We start from the raw sequence: 22,106 nt of genomic DNA, 5'->3' as shown, positions 1-22,106 counted from the left end.
TGTCATTTCCTTTGAAATATTGAACGCTAACGACGCCACTAGGCATAGCCATATTGTTCCAAGTGCCTTTCTGTCGAGAATATCCCATTCTGTGTTTGTCATACTCGTCGGCTTCTTTGTCTTTCCACTCAATGGTAGGTATAGATCTCTCTAATACAGATAATCTTCCATCTGCATCTTCAACAGCTGGTAGTTTTGGCCGTTGAATTTTTCGACCCTAAACCTACCATTTTCCACCATTGCTCCCACTCAAACCAGGAACCCTTCTCTCCTACGAGTTTATCAGCCAAATAGACCTTTGGCTCTAATACCAGTTGTTAGAAAATTATATATTACAAAACAATGGAACACATAAAATATTGCAGAGGTATAAACACAGAAAATGCATAAAACAAGAGAGACACAAATATACGTGGTTCACCTAGTTTGGGCTACATCCACGGAGAAACAGCCAGTCCTTCTTTTATTATATTATCCAGCAAACTAAAGAGATACAACGTACAATAGATTCGTTGTAACACCCTCTTTGCTCTCAATCTCTTCTCTCTTCCTCACTCAGAATACATATCTACATAGACACAATACAATTCCCTCATATATAGTGAGGGGTTGCCTTCTAGGGAAAGAAACACTAAATTAAACATAAATTCTACCATCAGATCATCCACCTAATGAACGGCCCAGATTGACTAGACATTACTAGATTTTTACAAGGCAATTTTACATCTATTTTTAGCTTGCCCCCAAACCCCCCAGCTGGGGGGGATTAGCCCCCTCGGACCCCCACGGGGGGGACAAGTCCCCCCCGCGTGGAGGGGTGTACAGTTTTCCTGGGGTATACATCCGACTAAAACCTTTGAATATAGAAGATAATCAGGATCCACACCTAATAGACTTGACTCATTACACTTCGTGCTCTATGCATCTTGCGGAATCTTTACCATACCTTTACCCAAAATTGCAAGTTTTGAGCCCCAAAACCATTACGCGGGGCCTTTGCTACCCAACAGTCCCTCGACACAATCATCGTGACTCATCCCGAGTCACATGGTTGGTGCGACAATCTTCGCGCACAGGTCGATCAACAACTTCTGCACTTCGCTTGTACTGGCAAAAAACTCTTCTGCCATCCTCTGTACCTGTTCTACATGAGCTACCGATGCATCAGTATCAGTAGCCTATCCAAGATCATATGTTGCCTGCATGTGCGCTAACTTTTCCTCCTAGGTTGAGTATAGCTCTTCCGTGAACCGTGCTCGAGTTCTCGCCATGGTACTCATGGGATGCCTGGTAGCCGAGTGTTTGCTGGTCTTTATTGGTTCAAATCTTGAATAACCCAGTGTTGGCGATAGATTTTTGAATGGATCCCTTCCCTCCACTTTCAGTTCATTAATAGCGGCTAGGCTGCAGATCTTGTCGTATCTAGCTTAGAACTTCTATCTTAATGGCCCGCTGCCCGCTCCCCCCTGTCGTAACTTGAATTTTGTGTCAGGAATAGTGGTGTTAATGGTCACCTCTAGACCTTTCCGTGCAGCAACGCAACCCTTGTGGCACAGCCACAATTTGGCGGACCGAATAACTCTGTACCGAACCTGTTTTCCGCGTCGGCTTCCCGCAGACTTGTTTATAGTCCCGTGCCTTCTTTCAACAGCTTAGGGTGCTAGGACTGTGATTTCTATAGCTAGTCAGGTGGTTGCACCCATGGTGCGATTTTTCAGCTTTCCTACTAGCCCGGTCTGCGAGCACATTTGGAGTGCCTCTGTAGTTGTTATCTCTTCTTGCATTGTTGTGTGGGGTGTATCCTTCCGTAGGTGCGGCACAGCCATGATAGTAGGGTCGCGACTCGTTCTAGTTCTGTGGGAGACCCAACCGGGCCTAGTTCCCTTATGTGTAGACTCGCGCGGACAACATGGTCGTTGCTACTTTCCATATTGTTGATTCCCTCCCCTACTAGCGTGCTTTTATTTCGTAGCCGTGCCCATAGTTTGTTGATTTCGTGAGGCCTGCCGCTACCCCGCTTATTTTGGGCTCCTTCCTATCTTATTATTGACAATCTCATCTTTGCCTCCCTTCTAGTATAGGCCCATCAAACCCGTGGTATCTGCAACTTCCCAGTGGGTCGTTTTATCGGACGGACATTGTGCGTGCTTGCCCTTATTCCCCTCCTGAGTTTGTCGTGGGCCGTTGGCAAACTAGATTGTTGTGGTGAATTCGGACTTATGATTCTGATTTGGTTGGGTGCTTGCACAACATATACCTGTAGCATACACTAGCGATGGATGCTTACCCCATTTTTCCCTCCAACTAGTACACACACCTGCCTCCAACATCCATGCCACGTTCTCTGAATCTTTAGGCATGTACTCCATTCATGAGCAATTGTTGCACATCGTACCTCCACAGGGGCATCCTGCAGCTTTTGTCTTAGATTCGTTGTTGCACATCCTGGCAACGGAACCATTTGTTGGCTTATTGGGCCCTGACCCAGGTTCGGAAGAGTTATTAGCCAAACAAATCCAGCAACTACCAACCCTTTCGGTAATAGCCCATGGAGTGTGGACTGAGGTCTCACCTGAGGTAGCAGGGGAGGGTGTTGGAACCAGGTTTCCGCACCCTTGGGATGTCTTGATGTGGTCTGGAGGGTTTGCGAACCGTTCTGCGGCTTCGCGCTACTTTACTTCTGCGTAGATCCGGAACAAAGCACTTCTTTAAGAGTTATTATTTATGAGTTCATTATAGATTATATCTATAGTCTTTAAGCAAACATTTAAACTTAAAACCCCGTTCGCACAATTATAAAGAAATATGTAAACCCATATAACAGATCATGCATAAATTCAAAACATAAGCAACAAACAGATCTGCAAGAAACCATACAATGATTCAAAAATTCTTATCTTTATTGATCTTCTCTTCAGTACAACCAGATCTGCCCTGCGCACTCAGCTGTAGGGGTCCGCGCACACAGCTGCAGACTCTACCAGGCCTCTGCGCACATAGCTGCAGAGCCTCTATCTCTCTACCAACACCCTTGACTCGGACTTATAGATGCTCCAAGACTTCTTGCTTCATAAACCCATTACATTCCAGATCAGAAATTACTTACCAAAAAACTACCTTCTAACCATAGAGCCTTGCTCTATTTATACATTTCCATGGTCCGCGGACCATGGACAGGCCGACTCATTTTACATTATTTTTGGGCAGACAACCCTTTGACTTGACTCATTACACTTTGCACTCCACGCATCTTACAGAGTCTTTACCATACCTTTACCCAAAATTGCAGGCTTTGAGCCCCAAAACCGTTATGCGGGGCCTTCGCTACCCAACATGAACTATACATATGCAATGAGCAACAAAGAGGTTCAGTGGAATGTGATATTCATGGTGTTGACAATAATTTTTTTTGTTGTAAAAGGGACTCTATAGTGGAATGAAAAATCTATTGTATGTGGTGATTTTGTTTCTTGTACAGAAATAAAGAGAATTAGAGAATGGCGTATTTTGATTAAAAAGGAGGAATGGAAAAGGCAACTTAGTGTCTTACAGATTTGTAGGGAAGAAACAAGAAGAATGAAAAGAAGTGTGAAAGGAAGGAAGGCCAAAGAGAAGAGCAGAGAGAAGAATTCAGAAATTAGACATCATTCAGAACAAAGTGAAGACCAAGAAGACTTTTTCAAGACAAGACAACATGACAAGTTTGGCATGTCATATGCATATCAAGAGGATGACAAATCAAAGAAAACTTAGAGTAGAGTTAATGAGGAAAGAGATGGAAAATGTAATGTATTTTCTGATTTTGAATTATTAATTGTTGAATGTGGTTCTTAGGATGAAGGAAAAATTTCTCTTGGAGATATGTTTGCACAGGGAAACATAAAGAAGTATTTAAGTTCTAGAATTGTAGAAAGATAGTTTTCCTTATGGACACAAGAAGATGAGAGTAAGAAACTAGTTGACTCAAAAGTTCTAGATGAAGGAAGGAGAGTTGGCATATATCTTAAACAAGTCATTGTAGAAGAGAAAGAAAATTGCAAAGGATGTGAAAGTACAGTCCACAAATAGGTTTTGTTCTTGATTCAAAGAAGATTGGAATATCGAGAGTTTATTTTGAATTTGCAATTGAAAATTGGGATGAACAGTACAGTTAAATTTAATAGGAATATGGAGGCATTTGAACAAGGTTCAATAACTAAAATATTTGCAACTGATGGAAAATATGTGGTTGAAAGGTTATATGTTCTTGTATCAAACAAGAATCAATCTTCTTTTGAGATTGAGAGGATTCTACTCAAGATATTGGATATTGAAAACTACAAAGGTGATGAGCATGAGGAATTGTCAAAGTCAGCAAGTCAAGGAAAGATGGAGGGATATAAATGACGGCATAAAGAAAATGGTTTATAGACAGAAGAGGACACTGGTGATTGAGTCAGAAATCAAAATATACAGTCATGTACAAGACAGTGGAAAATACGTAAAGTTGGAGATCAATTCTATTGAGATGATGACAATACAATAGCAGACAAAGGAACAACAATTTATGTTGTTTTAGGAGTTGTTTATGCAGGATATCAACACCAAAACACTATGCAAAGTAGATGCTTATGATAGTAGAGCAAAAGGACATCCACAACACAGATTTTGGCATCCAGGAGAAAGAGAGAAGGCAGTAAATGCACCTACAATTGAAAAAGGTTAGACATCCAGTTGGAAGATGAAATCTGATGAAGTTCACAACAGAGGAAGTGGGAAGACTCATGAACATGAGTCCATGAATTATTTCAACCTGGGGAGTCTGATGTAGGAGCATTCTTCAAAGCTTATAAGACCCATGAGTCTTATTTCACATTTACTAAAGGGAGTGGGTTCCCTTAATCATTTTATTTATTTTCCTAAGTTTAGTTGAGTTGAGGGGATTTTAATTGTAAATTTATTTATGGAGAATATGTCGTGAATGTAGAGATCTTTGAGATAGTTGAGTAATCCTAGGAAAAGTGAGGATTTGAGGGATTTAAATGATTAATTTGGGATTATTTTTTAGAAAAGAGTGGAGCTGGAGAGATACTTTAGGAGAGAGTGAGCGATTGTTGGATCTGAACTAAATTGGTTCATGAATCCATTTTTGTATAAATTGTGATCTTTTGAATAATTCGAGAGGTTAGATAGAGGTTAACCAAGGGCTAGCTAGGGGTTAGAAAGCAAGAAGATAGCAAGAGCAAGAGTGAGGATTTAGGAAGAGAAGTAGATGGATTTTATGGAAAAGAACTGAAACAGTCGAGTGTGACTGTTTTCCTTGTAAATATTATATAAAAATACCAAAATAGTGTGGATTTGTATATATCATGTGTGCGAATTTGTGTATGTATGTGTCTTAATAGCCTTATGGTGCATTGACTGTGAATCTGAGAAATATTGTGGAATTTTGTGTTGAATAGCATGAATTACTGATGGAATTTCCTTTACGAGATTAGTATTTAATTGTCTAATAAAACCTATGTATAGGCATGTAGAAATTGGGATTTCCCTTTTGAATGGATGGAGGGATCATCCGGAAGTGAGCGCAATTGGTTTTCATAGTAGATAGCGGAAGATTGATAATTATCTTCTATAGTGGAGGATGCAGGCTTTTTCTCAATTTCTTAAAGGATTGTAAAGAAACAGTGAAGGGTGAACGAATGGTGGAGATTAAGTCATATAGTTGAAAATGGAAGATCAGCAATGTAGAAAGAATTAAAACGGAAAAGAACGGGAACCATCCAATCGGCCAGATCAATAGATAATAACGATGGAAGAGGAATGGTGGAGGAAACATCATAGCCATCCGATGGAAGAAGATCCGATGGAGGAAACATCATAGCAGACCTGAGAAAATCATTAAAACGAGTTTAAAGTCTAGAGGTGATCGAACCGTCCGTTGAATGTTGATTGGACGCATATCGCATGCCGACAAGCACAGACCTTAATTTCGAAAACGGACGCGATAAGGTTTTATACAATGAGGTTAAAACCTTTTTGAGATCCTGCCATCTAGACTATTCATTGGTTGAATGATCGGATGGTAATTTCACGTGAAAGTGTGTGCAGGTTAACATTTCTGGCAGACCTGATATGGTATGAACTAGGGTTTATCTCCTTTTGGGTTTTGGCTATATGCGTTCAAAGAAGGACCGATGGTCCTTGGTCGGGTTTCGTTGTGTTTTCACCAATTAGAACTCTTCTGATATATATATGGGCCCATAACCCATAGGTCCACACACTAATTTTGTAAAGATGCATTTTTGTTGTGTCAAAGCAACTGAGTTGTCATTAATGACTCACAATGCCTTACTTCATCATCATCTGACTTAGATATCCCTCTCAGTATGACCTCCTTGGCTTTCTCATCATTTTCTCCATTCAAAATAGGGAGCCATATATAACCATCCAGGGACATTAAGTAGGATTCCATTCTAACCTTCCTGATTTCATACCAGATCTCATGGCATGATTTATCTCATAATGGAACTTCTTCTGCTGCTAGCCAAACTCCATTAGCCATTATTTCCCTTCGATCTACCTTCTAGTGATTAAGTTATTTCTGAAGGAACGTGGCTCTGATACCAATTTTTGGAAACAATGTTAATACTGAGAGGGGGAGTGAATCAGTATTAAGGCTAATTTTCACTTCTCTATGCCAATTTACTTTCATTATTTAAACATTGTATTCATCCATATAACCAACAACAATCTATAATGTAGAAGCAACATTAACTCAACACACAAGCATGAAAACCATATGCATCATACACATTAGACACAATTTTTTCACGTGGAAACCCTTTCGGGAAAAAACCACAAAGCTTGTTGTTGTTATTAATGTAAATAGAAGCACCTACTCTATTACATCAATCTATTTATGAGCACCCACTCATAGGAAGCCCCAACTCCCTTTGATTTGTTTGCTAGAAAAAACTCCCTATGTTTGTAGACACCTTACTAGCTTACCAGAAGCACCACATGAGGCAACAACCTCATGGATTTGTTGCAAGCACCAACTTCCAGCTCCTTGGATTTATGCAAGCACCAACTTGTAGGAGGCACCGAACTCTAAGAATTCCTAAGCTCCACTAAAGATGGAAGCACAAACTTCTTGTCTATAGGAACCAACCCACACTCAATTAAGAACTAGTAGTCCTCTGTGATTTGGCAGCAACTCTGCCTGATCTCAACTTTTATCTCTGATCACTTTTCTGCACTTTGCAAATCTCTATAGCATTCTTTAGTAACTCCGTGATATGATCAACAACAGTCACTCTCATCCCTCTTCTCCCTGTTCTCAACAACAGTCACTCTACTCTCGGCCTCACTGCTTTCCACAACACACAATCTACTCTCTAAGGCACACTCACAACCTTATACACACAACTCAAGAAACTTCCACCTTTAGCACAGACACTTTAGCCTTGTCTCATAGCTCATAGGTAACTCTCAGACTAACGCACACAACATAAGAAATTATCAGCCTTTACACACTAAGAACATAGGCACTTTATCCTCACACACAGAGTGTTGCTCTCAGCGTCTTCTCTTTTCTTCTGCGTAGGCACAATCAAAATTTACACACATAATTGGCTCTTACATAGCCTCTCAAAGTAGTGCACTTACTTAGAGCTCTTTCCTCTTGGCTCTATGGTAACAATAATGCATCCCCCCTTCATTGCTCATCATAGCTCCTAGGTTTTGTTCCTCTGTTAACTCCCCGATCGTTGTTGTCACATTGTTTTCATTCAACACTGTGTGTTGTACCTCGGCATGGCCCTGCACTCTATTGTTTGCGTCGGTCTTGGTCTCTGCCACTGTATTCATTGAGAATGGGCACCTGACTGACAATTTCCTCCATACTGAGAATTAATTCTCAGTCCATTGCACACTCAAACCAAGCACAATCCTCTCTTTCTACCATTCTTACATCATTGAGACTCTCCATGATGAGAATTTAATCTTAGTCCACCTGCACACACCAATAAGCCTCTCCATGTCGCTTTATGTCTTATGATACTTTGGCATGGATTCCCTGTTTTGCATTTATTTACAATGCGTGCACAAGAGGTCTTCTTCCATCAACCTTACAGTTCTGCATTTAAAACCACAACTATTGATTCATACATCTTAATGGCACCCTGTACCATCATATCAGAGCTTTTCATCATAATGTTTTGTAGTGGTGTAACACTATGAAAGATCTGATTGCCGACCTCCGATCAAGTCTATCCCATTTTGCATTAGACCCCTACTATATCTCCACCATAGGACTTGGTTCAGTGACTGAGCACCAACCATATCGGAGCCCTCTATATTGACATTTTTCATTTCTTTCCAATGTGTGAGCAACCACAAACCTGCAATTTCCAATTTCCAATTTTTAAGCTCCTTCCGCTTAGCCCTTACTACACACTTCTCACCATAGGACCAAGAGCGGTGACCAGGGGCTTGGCCTTAAGGCACTACGTCTTTCAGCGCTTTGCCAAGGGCCTTTTTATTTTGTTAAATATTTGAGCCCTTGTTTTCTTTTTGTGTTCCACAACCAAGCACCAACACCATCAGAGCCCCCTTATCGGCGTTTTTCACTTTTTGCCCATATTCCAGCAACCACAAATCATCGATTTCCAATTGCCGATAGGCCCCTCTATTCAGCCCTCGCCTTCGGTTCCTTAAGACTTCATGACCACATGCTAACCCTCATATTGAAGCCTTCTAATAGGTGATTTCCAAATGTGGCCAATGTGCCAACCATCGTAAACCTTCGATCATCAATCGCCGAAGTGACTTTATCTCATGCCACATGACATCTTCTTACCAGTGACATGTGTCACTCAGATATGGCCCATTAGGCCATCCATAAACACCAAAACAATCTACCACGTGTTCCTCCATATTGTTACGTCATGTTGATGTAAGTGGCCACGCATCCCTCATTGGAACCAATTAGATCATGCCACTTGTCCTCATCGAAGCTCCTTTGATGTTACCTTCTGTCCTTATCAGAGCCAACCAGATCCTATCACTTTTCCTCATCGGATCTCCTCCGATGCTACCTTTTGTCCTTATTGGAGCTAACCAGATCCTTCCACTTGTCCTCATTGGAGCTCCCCCGATGCTACCTTTTGTCCTTATCGGAGCTAATCAGACACTGCCACTTGTCCTCATCAGAGCTCATAACTAGCTGCCATGTGTCCTTTATCAGACCCAAACAGATGCTTCCACGTGTCCTCTTGGAGGAGAGAGAAAGAGGTTCACCAACCTTTATTTTGTAATGGATTTCTTTGTATTTTCCTTTTTGGCTCTCCTGACGATTTAACACTAGAGGCACAAATCCTGACATTTTTTTGTTTGTTGCACCAATGCCAACCATCAAGGATCACTGATTGCGATTCATCGGGACCTCCGATATGTGGGATCACCGATATGCAACTATTTTTATCCTCTGATATGCAATCACTGATATCACTGGGACTTCCGATATTCGGGATCGCTAATCGTTAATCGATGATTCACAATGTTGTGCATTGCTCCTTAGGATCCTCTGATCATTGATTTCTGAGATGGCTTGGCCTCTGATCTTTGTCCTTATCGGATCCAATTGAACATTTTCACTTGTCCTCATAGGAGCCCATTACTAGCTTCCATGTTTCCTTTATCGGACCTAATCGGATGCCTCCAAATGTCCTCCTAGAGGAGAGAGAAAGAGGCCCGCCAACCTTTGTTTTGCAATGAATTCCTTTGTATTTTCCTTTTTGGCTCACTTGGCGATTTAACACTAGAGGCTCAAATCTCGACATTTTTCTGTTTATTGCACCAATTCCAGCCACTAAGGGTCACCAATTGCAATTTTCCGGGACCTCTGATATGCAATGATTGCTGATCCTCTGATATGAAATTGTCGATATCACCGGGACTTAAGATATGGGGGATCCCTAATCCCTAGTCGGTGATTCACAATGTTGTGTGCTACTCCTTAGGATCCTCCGATTGTCAATTACTAGGATGGCTTGGCCTTTGATCTTTGACTACCAATATGGATTGGCCTTTGATCTCCGATCTCCGATCTTGCTGCACCTCTGATTTGCGGGAATGCGATATGCAGGATTCTTCCATGCTTGGCTTTAACACCCTGAACTTCAGTAGGTCATAACTTTTGACCCAAAAGTCCATTTCTGAACTTCCTCATATCGTTGGAAATATCTTTCAGATCAATTTCCAATGGAAGGGGTCTGATTAGCCATTGAGCCCAACTAATACCTCAAAATATGGCTCCAAATTCACTACCAGTATTCTACTCTTGAACTGTCCAAACAACTATGAATCAAATCCACAATGTGTCCTTAGCATGAGGCCTGCAACTCCCATGGATTTCCATCCCGGGCCATCGCTATAATCATAATTTTATGGCTTTTCCAATCAGCTTGCTACTGTGATGATTCTTTACATGAAGCCTACAACTACCATGATATTCTTCCTCAGCCATTACTACCAGCATCTTTTGAAACAAGCATCCAAGCTTGTCTGGTTGACATCAATGCCAACACTCTTGCCAACTATTAGGCCTGCCAACTACCCAATGCATCTCCACAACATGACTATTAACATCAATGCCAACACACTTGCAAATGCCTTCTCTAGGCCACTTGCCATGCACACAATGCCAACTATCCAACAATTTCTTTCTCAACATGTGCCTTGAATTATACAAACTTGGAGAATGTCTCATATTTATTCTACATGAAGAATATCTAGCACTTCCATGAGAATTCATCAATAAAAATGACAAAATATTTATTCCTGGCAGTTGAGGCTGTCGAGAAAGTTCCATAGATATCAAAGTAAATCCTTTTTGGGACTTCATGTGCTTCGTTGTCCCGATCACGGAATGTGGATTTTGTTTACTTCCCAAAAGTACATCCTTTGCATACATATTTTTGTTCAAGTGCTCCTTTGGGGAGGCCTATGGTTATTTGTTGCATGATATTTAGGGTGCCATGATGCAACTCGCCAAGTCTTCTATTCCAAATTTCACCGACATCGCGAATCTACACCTTCTTCACCGTAGTGCTTAATGCAACACAATCCTCCACATCTAGCTTATACAAGTTCTTCACACGAACCCCAATCTGCTTCACCTGTCTCATGGTTATGTGTCTCAGGAATTCCTTTCCTTTGTTGAAGATCACATCATAACCATAGTCTTCCAAAACTGCAACAAAGACAAGATTTTTCTTTAGGCCCGAAATGAACATGACATCCTTGAGCCTGAGGGGGGAGCCTGACTCCCTCTGAAAGGTGACTGTACCAATCCTAGTCACACTATACCTTCCGTCATCCCCCATCTCGATGTGCATCTGCAAGTATTTTTCCTCCAGGTCACTGAAAAATTCTCTACACCCTGTCCTGTGGAATGATGAACCTGAGTCCAAGTATGAAATACTCCCCATCACTATGTTGGTCATGCATGCAATGAGGCTAAAGTCAAGCTTGAACTATGAAGCCAAGGTTTCACCAGTCGCTCCTCCTGAGGTCTTCTTTCTTTCCTTTTTGTGTGGACACTTCATGGCATAGTGCCCAAATTCATGACAATGGAAGCATTTAATTTTGGAAAATTCTTTCTTCTTTCCCCTTGACTGGATTCCGATTTGGATTAAGATTTCATCCCTTTTCCCTTCTTTGCCTTTCCAGCCAATGAAATTTTTTCTTCATCCTTACCCTTGGATGGAGTCCCATCTCTGGTATTCTTCCTTATTTCCTCCTATACCAAATCAAACCATAAGCATTCCCAATTCAATACTTTCTCCCTCCCATTCACCGAATCTTGATAGCTATGCTAGCTCTTGGGAAGGCGCAAAAGGGCTAGGCTTAACAAGTCTTCTTCAAGGACATTAACACTGACCCCACCAAGTTTATAATGACACTGTGTAAACTTGCTCAGATACTATGGAATTGTGTCATTCTTCTGCATCTTGATACTTCAAAGTTTATTCTTGAGCACCAGCTTCCTGTGGTCATTATTATTCTCGAAAAATTATGTCATTTCTTTCCACATTGTGAACAAAGTTTCCTTTCCATGGATATTTGAGACAATGTGATCCTGTACTCCCTCCAATATTATTCTCCTCACCTTGGCTACCTCTTTCTTCCACTAATCAAGGTTATGTGCATTAGATGCTTGTGGTTTTGCAACATTTGACTTGATGTATTCTAACAATCCATTTTCATCCAATATTGCCTCCATGTTATCTTTCCATGCAACAAAATTAGAGGTGCCTTCCAAGGCATACTTTAACCTTAGTCCATTGAAGGCCATCTTCTCATCTCTGAAGAAATCCCATCACATTGAGCTCCAAAATCGAACCTCTTAAGAAAAACCTCAAATTCCTGCTCTAGCGTGAATCCTACTCTAATACCATGTAGAAATTATGATGTGGATTTGCAGTTGCTCATGAAATTTTAATCAATATCACAAGAAACAAACCTACTCTACTACTCTACGGAAAGTAATTCACAATCTAGAAAAAGAATTTAGACATGCAATAAGAAATCACACACATGCAACAAGTATTTTTCTTAGAGAAAATAAATTGCTAAAAACCCCAATGCCTGCTTGCATTAATAAATTAACTGGATGATCACTAAGTTTGACTAAATTCCCACTGCTTAACTTACCTTCCACTAGTTCCTCCAAAAGTTGGAACTAGATTAACTGAAAACAACCTGAGATAACTAACCTTGATTGCTACAAATTAGCAATCACACATGTTGCACTAAACTCTAACTCCTACAAATCGAATTTACAGAGTAAAATAGGTGACACAGGCCATATCACACATCCAAGTTGTATGTTGATGTGGAAATTCAAATTTTCTCAATTTAATCAAGGTAAAATCAAATTGAGAATTTATTGTTGCATTTTTCAACATTAACTAGGACTTGGCTTCACAAGGAGAGAAGCATATCATTGTGTATATTTCAAATTAGTTTGTGATCATGTTATTTATTTGGTCTTGTTTGTGGATGATATGTTGCTAATTTGAAATGAAAGAGAAATCATCAAGGAAGTGAAAACTCAATTGTCCTCTAAATATGACATGAAGCATCTTGGTGCTACAAATTTTATCTTGGGCATGGAAATTAAAAGAGAATGAGCAAGTAGGAAACTTTGGTTAAGTTAGAAGAAGTATGTCGAGACATTATTGCAAAGGTTTAATATGAAAAAATGTAAATTGGTAAAGGTGCCTATTATTGTAGGTGTAATTTATCTGAAAATTAGTATCCCAAGATGCATAAAGAGGAAGAGGACATGTCACATGTTCCTTATGCTAGTGTAGTTGGAAGATTGATGTATTCAATGATTTTTACTAGACCAGACATTGCACATGCAATGGGAGTATTGAGTTGGTATATGTCCAAATCAAGGAAGGAGAACTGGAAAGCAGTGAAGAGATTTTTCAAGTATTTATGTGGAACAACTATATGTGGATTGTGCTACCAAGGAAAGCTAGGATTGGAAAAAGTGTTGGACATACATGGATTTGTTGATGCAGACTAGATTAGAGATTTAGATTGCAAAAATTCTACAAGTGGGTATGTGTTTAACCTATTTGGAGGAGCCATAATTTGGATGAACACAAGACAATCTATTGTGGCACTCTAAACTATAGGAGCTAAATACATGACATCCACTGATGTAAACAAAGAAAAAATATGGTTACAAATATTGTGTTCAGGTATTGGGTTGTGACAGTCAGAGTGCAATCTTCTTGGAAAAAACCCAACTTATCATTCAAAGACAAAGCATATTGATGTTCAGTATCACTTTGTGAGAGATATGATTAGAGATAATAAGGTGTTGCTAGATAAAGTGGACACTTTGAATAATGTTGCATATTCAGTAAAAAAATATGTGTGCTAAGAAGTTCTCTTAATGTAGAGAAGAAATGGGCATTATTTCCCTGGATGGTTGATCATGTACTCCTATAAACCCCCGTGTGCAAAGAAAACGACAAGCAAGAGAATGTTGGATATGTGTTATATTCTTTGCACAATTAGCCTAACACTCTATATGTTGCATCAGGTGCAATGTGGGTTTCACAAGGGGGTCCAACATCCCCTCATGTTCGAGAGGTTTATAGGGAGACAAAAGCCCCTTGTGCGAGGGTCTAGGGGGCGACGCTCACGATTTTTTTTAGGGGGGTGGTTCTTTGCATCCATTTTTGGCGGTTTTTTATAAAAGATATTTTGTGGTATATGGTGTCTTTCCCATGGTTTTCTAGTTTTGGTTAAGGAATTAAGGTTGTATTCTAATCCAGGGTCAATGGATTGACAATTTATGGATGTCACTATATATATATATATATATATATATATATATATATATATATATATATATATATATATATATATATATATATATATATATATAGTATTGTATCACTATACAAAAAATATATATTGAAAAATCTTACTAGTTTTCTTAGTTTCCGGTTTCTAGGATAAAATCTATATGTTAATGTGTGTATTTTCCATTGCATTTTTTCTATTTAAATTAAGAATTTGTTTGCAATAATTGAATTGTACATGATTAAATCCTACACACTTTCCTTTAAATGCTCTCCTTTTATACATTATCATAACCCTTAATAAAAAAACACGTTAATTCAAAATGTCATGTCAAATCATTAATTAAATAACTAATTCCCTTTTTATTTTAATTTTTCCAATACCATGAGCTTCCTAAACCATGCCATGGGTTTGAAACCACCATTTCATTTTTGACATTTTTTTCATGAGAACCCACTTTTTAATATACTTGAATACTTATATACAATATTAGTGAGTTAATCCCTTTGAAATTAATGACAAAATTTGTTCAACAAAGATAAGAATGTTTTATTTTATTGTTTTCCCTATAACTAGTGTAGAGTCGTTATTTATTTTTCTCATTCTTGGGCAATGATAATTGGTAATATGCAAGGTAAGCTGTTGGGCCTACTTTTTCTACATTTGATTAACTATTTAATTTGGCACTAAATTTTTTCACTCTTAGTGATAGTGGTGTGAAACAAAGGTTGGTTAGGTAATTGACACTTAAGATAAATATTAATTAAATGTTGTATGGCTTGCAATGATGTTATCCCTTATAATATTTGAAAGGTGTAATTATATCCTTTCAATTGATATTTTATTTGAGCAAAAGATAACTTTTCTCAATTTGATCATTTTCTTATTGAAAGACATAGATCTATCAACTAATGTCGATTGATTTTTTTTTTAACTCTGATTATCCTATTAGAAAGTAATCAATTAAGAGAAAAAGGGACATGTTTGTAATATAAATTTTACACTCCTTGTGTAACTAGCAGTGTAAAAGCACACACATAAATGCAAGAGAATTAGAAAAGCACATGGTAGATTTTATTAAACAAATATACATTAAAATACATTTATTTAACACTTGGTTTCATTTTCCAAGAGGTCTCTTAGACTCCTCCTAACTCTTTAACTTTGATTGAGGATTTTTACCTTCCGTCTAAGTGAATATTCTAATTTTACATAAAATTTAAGGATTATGTTTGCAACATGCCTCCCCTTAATCCAAAGGGGTGTATGTGAGTCCAAGAAGAGAGATGAAATATGAAGGTAAACGACAACAAATAACTGGTTATGCTCGCCGAATCTAGTGGTTTAAGGAAGGACACAAACCAAATCGGGTAGCAGAATTCAAATTCTTCTACTAGTGGTTGTTTAAGGCTAACCACCATCTCAAGGGGGTACTAAAAGTTAGAGGATACCACTAGTGGTGGTTTAATGTTGACCACCAACTCTAAAACTTGACTCGAAGTAGTTCCTAAAACAATTATGAATCTAGCTAGAAGCTTATCTGTTTTGCAAAATGGAAGTGCTTCCTGATGATGGTTTAAAGATGGCCACAAACTTTTGTTTAGAAAAAGTAGTAAGTCTTCTACCAATTCGTGGTTTAAGACTACAAAGAAAATCATGCCCATGGAATATGAGTCTATCTCTGGCTACAAATCTGACTTTGGCTCGAGTTTACTCTAACTCTAGGCTCTAGCTACTAGCTTTGTTTTTTGTTGTGGCTTAGACTTGATTAATATAACTTCAAAAATAGTAATTGACTATAGATGTCCCTTTACCAAATATAAGGTTATAAGATAAAAATCTTTCCACTATAAGACATCAATACTTGAGAATGAAGTATGTGGTATGAATGATATATCTTCTTAGTTGTTTGAGACCATTTACACAAAGTGATCCATCCATTGTGAATCTTTGTTCTTGCAAGAGTTTTGTGCTAGGAACATTTATTTGAATGATGAGTATATTTTCCACAATGCTCACAAAGGTGAAGATTAAAGCATCAATATTTCATGTGGCCAACTTGATCACAATGTTGGCATTTGAGAATATGAAGTGAATCTAGAGCATGCGAAAAATGAAATTTCCTAAACAAAACCCAACACTCTGAAACTATATTAGTTTGGAGTAGTTTGGAACATGAAAAGCCACTTCCTTTTCATATTTGATATCAGTTATGTCCTTGTCATTGATGAGATCTTCCTCAAGTCTGATGATGGGTTTGAAAAGTGCAAGTGGAACTTCTGCATCTTTATGAAAATCTACTTATGAAGTGGTGTTACTAAACTGATCATGTCCTGAATGTTGAAGGGAACCATTCTCAAACTCAAAAAGAGAGTTATTCTGAACAAGAACTAGTTCATAATGTAGTTTCCTTTGTTTTATTTCATCTTATTTTAGTTGGGATTCGAGTTGGAGAGACTCGATCTTGTCTTGTGAATCTTTTAAAGAGGTTTAAATATATGTGAGAATGGGTTTGTCAATGTTGATTGTATCATTAATAGTAAAGTGTATCAATGCATTTAGTAACTCTAGTACTTTATTAATTTTGGCCATTTTCTCAACAACTCAAGTAATTGAAAGGTGTTGCTTCAATAAAAAATGCACTTGCTTATAATGCAAATTCAACAAATAAAATATAGATAACTCCCAAATGCCATATAAAAGAGAATTTTCAATTTCACGCTAAGTATATCATAAATTTGTAGCCGATTATCATAAATAAAATATAGGAATTGAGAAGTCTCCAACATGCATGATCAACCTTAGGATAAAGCACCACTCTCATATAAACAATGGTCTTACCACTATTATTTTTCTTTTAATCTACAATGCCCCTTCACCCAATTCAACCATCTATTTTTATTTCTTCTTTCAACACTTTTTGTTTTGAATTTTGAAAGAGAAGCTTGATTTTGGATTTTTCATTATTAGGAGGTTTATATACCCAGGATATGCAAGTTACATCCTACCAAACTTGTCCACGTGACACCATAATAGAGCTCACATTTTACCTAGTATCGCATTAAAGGAAACATAAACACGAACCCTATCTATCTTGGTATTAATCAAATACTAGTAGAATTGTAGATAAGATAAGATAATGATATTTGTGTCCAACTAATGACCACAAAGTAGGTGAAAGAGATTGTTGAGTACAATGATGTCCATAAAATGCAAGAGAACTAAACAGTCTCCTATGAAAAATACAATGCATTAATATAAAAGGTACAATGAAGGAACATAAAAGATACAATGTATGGAATTCCATGACGAAGAGGATAAAAACCATCTGTCCTAACATCCGAGACTGACTGAAGAGCACTGAAAAAAATTCCACAAATTTGCTAGCCTGATGAAGGGTTAGTGGGAGGTGTGACTATCCACTAACTCATTGTTTGGGGAAGTTTGTTCACTGCTGAGGTCTGGAGGACCTAGTCCATCTCCCAAGGACAGATTTGAGATGGTTTCGCTGTTGAGGTCTCATGTGGCAGGGTGAGGTCCCACAGATCCTCACTAGTCTAGAGTCAACAATATCAATTGTTCTCTTTGTGCCCCTGTCTGAAGGTAGTACCCTAAAAAATGTTGTGATCCTCTCTGTGGGGTCTAGTCTGATGGGAGGTTGAAAAATATGTGCTCGGAACTTGAGAGCCTCCTACATAGATAAAGCCAAACATCTATGATCGAGATACCTGAAAAAGTTTGTGAGGGTCTGAGAGTCTCTGAACAAGCAATGGAACCTTCCTCTGATCTCGTAGTAGATAGGGCATCCAAAAATGAAGTGCACCTCAGTCTCTACTTCTTGTAAATGACATACTTGACAGATTTTGTCTGGCCTATCAATCTGGTGGCCCATATCTACCAAAAGTCTATGAGAACCTACTCTGAAATGGCCTAACAGAATGCACAGAGCATGTATCCAGTGGTGAAATGTATACTGGTATCGAATAATGAGACTGTCTCTCAACTCCAAGAAGTGCTCAGCATAGAAGGCCATCTTTAGGCACAACCCTCCTAGAGGATTGACCTAGGTGACCTAGATGAACTACCTGTAGATGTCCTCCCTGATGATCTTGTTCAACTCTTTTCTAGTAGGTAGAAGGTGACCAAGAGCATCCAAGGAATATTAGAAATGAGGGAGATGATCCAACTGAATTCCCATTGACTATAAGAGAACTGAAACTCCTATAAACCAACTTCTAGCCCAACCCAAGGGAGTAGAATGAGCAATATTCTCAGAAGAGAAATATGCCAAGTAAGGGTAAAAGTCCCTACTATTTATCGAGTCTACAAATCCCTAAACACGATGCAAGCATGAGACCAAACTGAAGACTGTTTCAAGCCAAAATGGTTGAGATCCAAACTCTGCAAGGATGATGTGTTGAGGTATTGTCTATTTGCATCTAATGATGCGGCGAAGAAGAAGAGTCTGGACTCTCTCAATTGAAGCCCAATCCGACTCAAGTAAAGACTGTCCCCAAATCTCTGAGCCATATAAAATAGTAGGACAAATCAAGGTGTCCATGAGGGTCATCTTGGATGATATCTCCTAGAAGTGATGTCAAAAGCACTATCTCTCGAGAAGGGCTAAGGATCCATATCCTTTGTTGATCCAAGGCTGAAGCGCTGGTTGAAAACTAAAGCGAGGACCTTAGAATTGCACCCCCAAGTACGTATACGTGTTGGTGATCTCAACCTCCTCCCCTCTGAATAGGAAGTGAAGGTCTGAAGTTTTCTTCACCCCATTGAAGATCATAACCTTGGTTTTACCCAAGTTGACTGTCAACTGTTAACGATCGCAAAATAGAGCTAAGGCATCAAACTACCTCTGTAATCCTTCTGTGGAGATGAGGAGAGGAGGACCACATCATCGACAAAGAGTAGAATAGATATCATGACCTAGTGAAGGCGGCAACCATCAGTGTCCTAGATATGCTCATGTAGAAAAGCCTCCAACTCATCAATATAGATCCCAAACAGGGTAGGGGACAATGGACAACCCTGTTTAACCCCAATAGTGCTTTGGATGGAATTAGACATCCCATGAACCATGCGAAGATGACCAAGGATGGACTCATATAGGTGCATAATAACTATCAATAGGGTCGTCGAGATGCCAATATCTCTGAGTCTCTGGAGTAAGGCTCCCCTCAGATTGGAGTCAAAAGCTTTCAAAAAATCTACGAAACAACAATAGACTTTCGAAGAGTGATGTCATGTCTCCTCAATCATGGCGCGAAGGTGAAGATGTGGTCAATGGTCTGATGGGCTGGTCAAAAACCTGCCTATCCCTCAGCTTTGAGTTGTCTCTGCTCAAGGTCACTGGAGAGCCTCCTATGTAGAACAGTAGCATACAACTTCAATAACGTGTGGCCCACCATGATCATTCTGTAGTTATTAAGATTTGAGCTGGAGCCTGATTTGTGGATCAGATGGATGATGTGGTGTGACCATGCCGGTGGAAAACCTTCATAGACTACATGGTTGAAGAGATCAGCCAAGTAACTAACAAAAACATGGAAACTATGTTTAAATAAATTTGCTTGGTAGCCTTCCTCATTAGCTGCTTTGTTGTTGTTCATCACCCAAATGGACTCTCTAATATCTTTGTCTAAGAATAGGTAATAGGAAGGGGGTGGGGAGGTAACATGAACTTGTTCTTGAGACACATGATCATGAGGGCTACAAGGTTCCAAAGTTTGAGGGATACATGAAGATGTTAGTATTTAATGAATTAACTGCAAGTGGAAAGGGCCATGGATGGGTAACAATTTTAGTAAGAGAATCTTGGGAAAAATGTTAATTTTTCTTAGGGTTATATTGTTATTTGCTTTAGATAACTACATTTCATTATTGACATATTGAATTCACCCCACAACATCATAACATCATTAGCAACATGTGCAATTATATAGAAAGAACAATATCATCATCCATGAAATGGAACATAAAGGGACAATAGAAGAAAAACATTCACACATAGAGACACTAGGATTGGTCGAAGACCAAGGCAAAACCCTTTCAAATTCTTCTTCTTATTATATTGTCATAGAATGTGCAATAAAGAGAGAGTACAATATTCCAGTTCTTCAATCACAAAACTATCCAACAAAACCAACCCAACACTATCCAAAATATGATCCCAACAACAATATTGATCAGAGATAATTTTCCTAGCTTACGGTCAATTGTGATCAACTGTCACTTGGATCTGCAATCTCTTGCCAGACGAAACACTAAGTCTTGTCCGCACATAGAAAACGATCATGCATGTGGCTGAAGCATCCTGGATGAACATACATGTTGACATGCAAGCGATTGCAACCAAAATTTCTTTGTAGCATCCCTACAACTACAGACCAAAACCCTAATCTACACGTGCAAGCTCAAACCCTACAATTTCAGACCTATGCAAACAAATTCCCCGCGGACAAATTTCAGACCTATGCGAGCCAAAACCAAAGAAGAGAAGAGAATAACATTTGATGATGATCTCAAAATGAGGGTCACTTGTATTTATAACCATCCAAGGGTGTCCAATTTCCATTTAGGACTGACTTTTCCTTTTGAGGACATGTGGGTTTCAATATTAAATTATATTTTTCCTCAACTAAATTAAATTCTTCCAATGGATAGGATGGGTCTTTCTTGATGAGGAAGATTGTCCAAAGGAGGGAATTTGTCCCTAAGATGCGAAATTAACACTCCCTCTTAACTAGGGAGAAATTACTGACTGCAACATAAGTTCCATCACAAATATCTCGTCATCATCAAATGTGGTCTTTGGTTATCTCTGCTCATCCCTTCTCATTTCTGCTCATATTTGCTTATCTCTACTTGTCTCTGCTCATATTTTGAACAGTCTCAAATCTAAAAGAAGAAGAATTTGAGATTGGAGGGGAGCCCAAGCTACCACCCTCTATCCATCGAGGAGGGAATGATATCACCTGGAATCCACTAACAATGAGGAAGGTCCTATGGGACACTCTCACCTCATGTTTATGACAGTGGGGAAGGTCCTGTTAGTGTCAGTCTTTCCAGCCTTCCTCCAGTGATCAAATATGCTCTTACAAAGTGATTTTAAAGTGTTAAGGTCAAATTTTGTCATTTCAGTGAGTCTTCAAGCAAAATTTGGTCACTAGGCATTAGGTCTAGGGTTTGCTTTAACTCCTTCTAAAGTTGTCAAAATGTCGGTCCATGTCATTATTCAGCTGAGTCTATCATCATTCATAGGGTTTTCACTATCATGTCAATGTCTAATGAGTCATTTTACATCTTGTTCATGCTTCAGTTGCGCCTAGGCAAGGTCATTTCCCTCTCCTAGGGTTTTGAAAGCTAATTTCTCTTGAATGGTCAAATCATTAGCAAAACTGGTATCCAGATGTTCATACACCTTCCCTTATCCTTCATATACGTTATCAAATGCTTCCCATCACTAAGATCCCCCAAAATCCTCATTTTTGCACAAACCCTAGTTTCTAGCTACAACCTGGCAATTTTCTAGGTTTGGCCTGTGTTTTGCCCTTTTGGACCCCTTCCCCTCGCTCAATCTCTAAGATTCCACTTTCCCCTACTTCCTAACATCCCTCCCCACTCCCAAAAATTTCCCCAAGAATTTAGAAGCCTCTTATCCCCTTCATTTCGCTCCATTTCGACAAAATTCCTTGTTTCACACATCGGGACAAGTCGTACTCAAA

This window comes from Pinus tabuliformis, chromosome 9 (genome assembly GCF_031772625.1).
Source record: "Pinus tabuliformis cultivar Carrire ecotype Pingquan chromosome 9, CPIR1, whole genome shotgun sequence".
NCBI lineage: Eukaryota > Viridiplantae > Streptophyta > Pinopsida > Pinales > Pinaceae > Pinus > Pinus tabuliformis.
This window is presented reverse-complemented; position numbering follows the sequence as displayed.